Below are 6,232 nucleotides of genomic sequence, written 5' to 3'. Positions count from 1 at the left end.
AAGACAGCTGCCACAACTGAAGCTCATAGGCCCAAGTCTGTTTTTGAGGTATGAAAAGTTCTGTTCTTTAGTCTGTTTTGGATCAAGTACCATGTACGAAAAAATATAATCTGGGAAGGGGGAGTGTAAGATGATTGCATTCATGTATTCTGCATGGATAATGATCATTTATTCTTTTCTGATAATTGTTGGGGAAATGTGTGTTTGTGTGTTTTTTCTATCATTTTTGGTCCATATTTGGCGCTTGAATAATTGCTATTATTCATTAGGATTTCTAAAGCATTGGTAGAAATGTAGTAATGCATGCGAAGAGTTAATCAATGGGATATGGAAAGAAACAGGACAGGACGACAACTGCTGTTCAACTTCAACTGATTTATTCAAATTTTAGCTGTTTTCATGATGAATAAAAGAATTATTAGTTGTTACACTGTGTTCTCTCATTCAATTTGTGTCCTAAGATGTGTCGTCGACTATCATATTTCAAATCTAGGCATCTTGTTTTTTTTCGGCCCTTCTTGTTTTTTTTCGCGCTCTCGCATTAGATTTAGGGTCTCCAAAGGACGTCATCCATAAAAATTGCTTGGTGCAGCCTTACACTGAGACAGGCGGCATTCTTGTATACTAGGCCACAGCATGTAAATTGTATGGATTACATCCTCTGCAGACTCCAAATTTAGTGCGCGCGAGCTAAAAAAACAAGGTGGGCCAAAAAAACAAGACATCCACATTTTCAAACTTGAATACCATAAAGCATATAAGAAGAATTGAAGCGATAAATCATGGTATTGCTAGCAACAAGTCTTTTATCCTGTATACAATAAAACAGGAAGTAACACTGATGTTAACATTAGAACCGTTACAAATTTAGATCCGGGTTTGTATAGCACATCGAGAACGCAGAAAAATGTTTCCCGCACACTGGGCATGGGAGTCTCCCGGGTCGTGCGGCAGACTGACTGTGACTAAATAATGCTGGCTCTGCTCACTTTGTCTCAACAAGGACATCATATATAATGTATATAATGTCCTTGGTCTCAACTGAAATTCTCTCCGCTTTACAGCTTCCTCACGCGTCGGACATGATAGAATGAAAACGAGGCAATTGTGGCAGACATTACAGCGATCCTAACTGCCAATCACAATTACCAGTTCAGCCAATGATTACATGCTTATTGTAGAATCGACCAATGAAGAAGTGGCTGCATGTCCGTCAATTCAAATATCTGCATTTCTATGTTTTTATTTTGCATTTCTACGTTTTGACGCAGGAGGGCGGGGACTACAGGATCAGTCAACGTGGCTCTAAATTGCTGCATCTTTTTTGTGCATTACACTAGTTATAATATTCATTATTGGATTTCGTTTTTTTAGTGTGATTTGGGAGAAAAACTAAATCTGTAAATAATAATGTTTGTTTGCCTCATTGACCTTGTCTTCATTCTATCATGTCCGCCGCGTGAGAAAGGTGTATTACTGTCCTGACTGTCTGAGAAATTTCCGTGTCTTAGAAATCCCCCGTCTTTTTATTCTGTCTTCAACAGACAGACATCTAGACAATGGTATATATACTTAAACTGCATGACATTATTTACTTCATCTGACCCTGTTATCGGATTTGTTAGTACTTCACTTCATTCAAGAAAAACACATCGGATTATACTTTGTTGATAATAATGAATGACTGAATGAATGAATGAATGAATGAATGAATGAATGAAAGACCTTTATTGCACGTTTATGCTCTGATGAGCTAAGTACAGGTCTAGGTGAAAAGCAGAAGTAAAGTTAAAGTCACTGTAATAACAAACGTTATATCTAACTACATCTAAAGACTGATTAATACCGCTATGTACAGGTTCAATTTCTTCTCGCTTATCTTGTATACAATTAAAGGGGATATTCATCTCATTGTTGTATAATGTACAATCAACATCAATAAATAGCACACCAATTACAGACTTCCAATAACAAGTTTGGTATGAGGGCTGCACTGTGTCCTCCTGCAAATTGATGACGAGGAGCAATCTTATTTAAGCTTGGATACACAATAATTGTTACCATTCCTACATGTGCAAATGCTTTTTACGGCATCTAGAACGTTTTTGCAATGGAACAGCCCCGTTTTCGGTATATTGAGGGTAAATTTTATGTCATCCATAAAATTTACTTGCTGTGGTCTTAAAGGAGTCCTAAACTCCAGAAGGCGGTGTTATTTTCCACTAGATTATGTATCAATGAATACATAATCAGCCGTCTTTTTAAAGAATTCTGTTTGTGGTGAATTACACAAGGTGTGTTTTTTAAAACAATATGATACTCGCTATACCCGTGCAGACCCTACCCATGTATTCCGTATATGTAAACATACATCTTTAACCGTGAATATTTTTGGCATAAATGAGAGTGGTTAAGCACAATAAGAAGGCCAATTGTTGATAAGATATAAGAGAACAAAAAGCAAGACGAGTTTTTCTTAACCACCCTGACATTCTTTTTGTAATCTAACTTTTGTCAGGCCTTGTCAGGCACATTGTAATAAGCCATAGGCTGAGGTTGTTTAATTTAATTAATCAGAAAATAGAGGGTCACCTGGGGAATTTGGTAGAATACCGAATGCTTTTTGATGTGCACGTAACTAGTGGGTACTTTATCGTATACTGTAAAAAGTATTCATGTTTTCTTCCTAAAATTATCATCTATTGGAATATAACTCCCCCCTCTGGACTTAAGGACTCCTTTAAGTACGATTGAACCCTTACGTTGGAAAGCGCATTCGAAATTCACACTACTGCAGCACCACGAGGTGCAGTACCGCCCAACATCGCATCCGGTCAGCTTCAGCCAACATGTCACATTTTGACACTGACACATTTGTTGTTCAGTGCAAGGCCTCGTTAAGGCGGTTATGGGTACAGGCAATACTAGAGCAAGTATGACAAATGATTTATTCACCACGCGTCAAAGGGTCAATTATCTGCCGCGACCCGCTCAGTTAGCAATAAACAGTGTTTATTACCTCCGTAAAAAGGGAAGTATTGTCTTTGTTTTTGCGTTTTTACGTTGTGTTAACATGTTATGGTACTGCAGCGGAATGAGGAATAAGGGCTCAATTTGCACAATTGATGGGGAAATTCTATTATTCCAGTTTTCCATAATTGGACGTCAGTACGTGTAAACCTGTAATTCATGTCAGGGGGAACACAAACAGATCCAAACATACAAATAAGAGCCTAAATTGCCATCACTCTTTAGTGGTATGGGATGGGAATTAAATACCACACACTTGTCATACGTTACACATGCCATACCCTTGACGTGTGTAAGTTAGTTAAAGGGAAAGACCACCATGCATAGATTATGTAAATGTAAAAGGTTATTTGCCAACATTGCATGAATTTACAAAAAGCTCTAAATTGATGTATGAGGTATGTAACAAGATTGGTATGTGGGGATGTATTTGGTCATGGTAAAACATGTAAAAGACATAAAAGTCACAGGTAACAACTCAGGAATTCGAGCACTTTCGCATTAATCATGAAAATATGTTCATATTGCAAAATTCGTATCTAAAATGTTCTACTTGCCATAGATGACATAACAACTTCCATAACATACATACCATATACAATGAAATAACCTCCTGTATTGGAAAACACTGAAACACTTTGGCCAAAGCTACATTCATGCGAAAAGTCACGAAGACCCAATCATCTTTTCTTCAATTATCTTCTAAGTTTTATAAGACACCCCTGCAGTTCTTAGCTGCTAGGGTGAAGAGACCTACGCCACTTCTTCCTAGCGTCAAAATCTGTCAGCTACGAAAAATAATTTCAACCTCACAACAGGATACAAAAACAGCAAGGGCCGCTGCAGTACCAAGGAAACCCGTTAGAAGGCCCAAAATTGACCCCGAAATACCAGATTTCAAATATATCTAAAGCTTCCCGATGCCTGGTTTATGCTGATCAATTTAAGTTAAAACACAAAAAATTGAATAGACACGCCAAAAACAAAAATTCAAAGATGTCAGCCCTCCGTTAGATATTTTTGTAAATAGGGACTTTTTTTTGTAAATTTCTTGTTTTATCATGAGTTTCCTGCTGATTATTTCTCATGATTTATTCAAATGACGTCCAAATCTATACCATCTTTATTTAATGATGATCATCTTAGATTGATTTACAGATGTCACAAGTATGATATCCAATCATTAGCAACTGAGGAACACAAGTCATAGCATTTTTCGATTATTTATGCAAATGAGGCAATTATTTACATGATTGTTATACCTAGTAATACTCTGTCCATCCTACATTGATTATGTATCATATTCATTTAAAATACAGGAATCATAAAAGTTCCTAGCTGATTATGCAAAACTAAGCCTGTACTTACCAACATGAGCGATCATGAAAATCCCTCCCTTTTCTGGAGTAACCCTCCTTCAAAGTTTTTGGAAAAACGCCCCTGCAGTTCCTAGTATGAGTCAGCATTTCTTAAACAACTTTCCTCCACTGGCACATTCAAGTCATTATGCAATATCAGGGTATTCAGATAGAAATTCGATGAAAGTCGACACCTTTGGGCCTTTGAATTAAATTTCATAACAGCGCCCCGTGATCCTGTCACTTTGTGGTGAGACGTGCCGAGCATATGGAATTAACTATGGAATTACAGACGAACAGAAACATCGAAAGCAGTGCTTCCCGGTAACAAGGAAAGTTATGTTTGAGAAGACACCTGCTTCAGCTAGGTCTGGATTCATCCCTGGGAAAGTTGAGTGGCTCGATCTGGGTAATCGCAGTAAACATGTCCACACCCACTGGTAACCAGCGCCTCACCTCGTTATGAACATGACACTCTGTACACCTGGTTGCCATGGAAACGAGATATGAAGAGTCGCGTATAACATACATCTTGTAATATCTTACACTAAGACTATTATGTGCACGCTCGCAAAAATATGCAAAATTGAAGACGACTTGGACAATACTAAACAGAAATGGTCCCTCCCCTATCTGTGGGGCAATTTATCGCTACCCATGGACCACTGATGGTCTTTGATTAATTACCCTTCCCTGTACGTACATGTATAACGATTTGCCGCTACACTAGGAACATAATTAACGATCGTCCCCTTACCTTCCCCATCACACGTTCAGCAAACTCTACCGTGGCATTAACGATCCGTCCCTGTATCTGGAACGTTGTACGGCTGGAAAGGTATACATGTAATATACAAGGAACATCATTAAGTGGTTCATCCTCGTACATAAGGTAATTACCGCTACGTGTGACCCCGTCTACCCCCAATTTTCCACCGGGTGGAGGCCAGTCAGCCGACCAGCAGCTGCAGTACGCGTGCATGATAGTCGTTTAGACACGTAAATACCTTTGTTTAGAGAAGTAGACATAGAATGTGTGGTGATTTGGTTCCTTGGTGTACTGCATTGCTACCGGTGCAATTTTTAAACTGTGCATGCCATGTTCGATATTACTGAACTATTTGAATCATATTCTGTTTAGTCTCTTTAAGAAGAGGCTGTTATTTTCAGTGTGCGGGGGGGGATCGTAAAGGGCTCATAACGCGTTAAAGAACCCAGCACACCTATAGATATGAGCAGGACTGAGTGTATTCGTGTGTGTGTGTGTGTGTGTGTGTGTGTATGTGCGTGTGATGTTTGTCTCTGTGTTTGCGTATGTGTGCGTGTCTGTCTACGGTGTATGCGTGCTTGTACGTACACACATTGTATCTCTCATCAACGTGTGTGCGTACAAGTCTATGTTTGTATGCATAAGCGCGTTTTTGTCTATGTATGTGAGTACGAGTGCGTGTCTGTCTACATCATTTGTGTGTGTGGGTGTGCGTGAGTCGTGTCGGCCTATCGCCTGATGGCAACCACTCGTATTATCTTTATTCGTATTCAGATACATAGTACAGATACATAGTACAGATACATAGTACAGATACAAATACAGATTGAGTATGGTGACCGTGTCAATTGACACGGTAGCCTTCGCGTGAATTTGTTTAAGGTGGATGACAGGTTGCGAATCTGAGACCCACACACTTTGGGCATCCGCCATCTCCAGCGGCACCAATTCGAGGGAGACGTGCTGGTTCTGGTTGGGATGCTTGCAGCGAGCTGCCGGATGACTCTTACACTCGAGGTCCGCCTTGATAACGCCAGCCCGTCTGGCGCTGCTCTCGTCCGCCAGTTTAAGACAG

Source organism: Branchiostoma lanceolatum, chromosome 18, assembly GCF_035083965.1.
Source record: "Branchiostoma lanceolatum isolate klBraLanc5 chromosome 18, klBraLanc5.hap2, whole genome shotgun sequence".
In the NCBI taxonomy this organism is placed as follows: Eukaryota; Metazoa; Chordata; class Leptocardii; order Amphioxiformes; family Branchiostomatidae; genus Branchiostoma; species Branchiostoma lanceolatum.
This window is presented reverse-complemented; position numbering follows the sequence as displayed.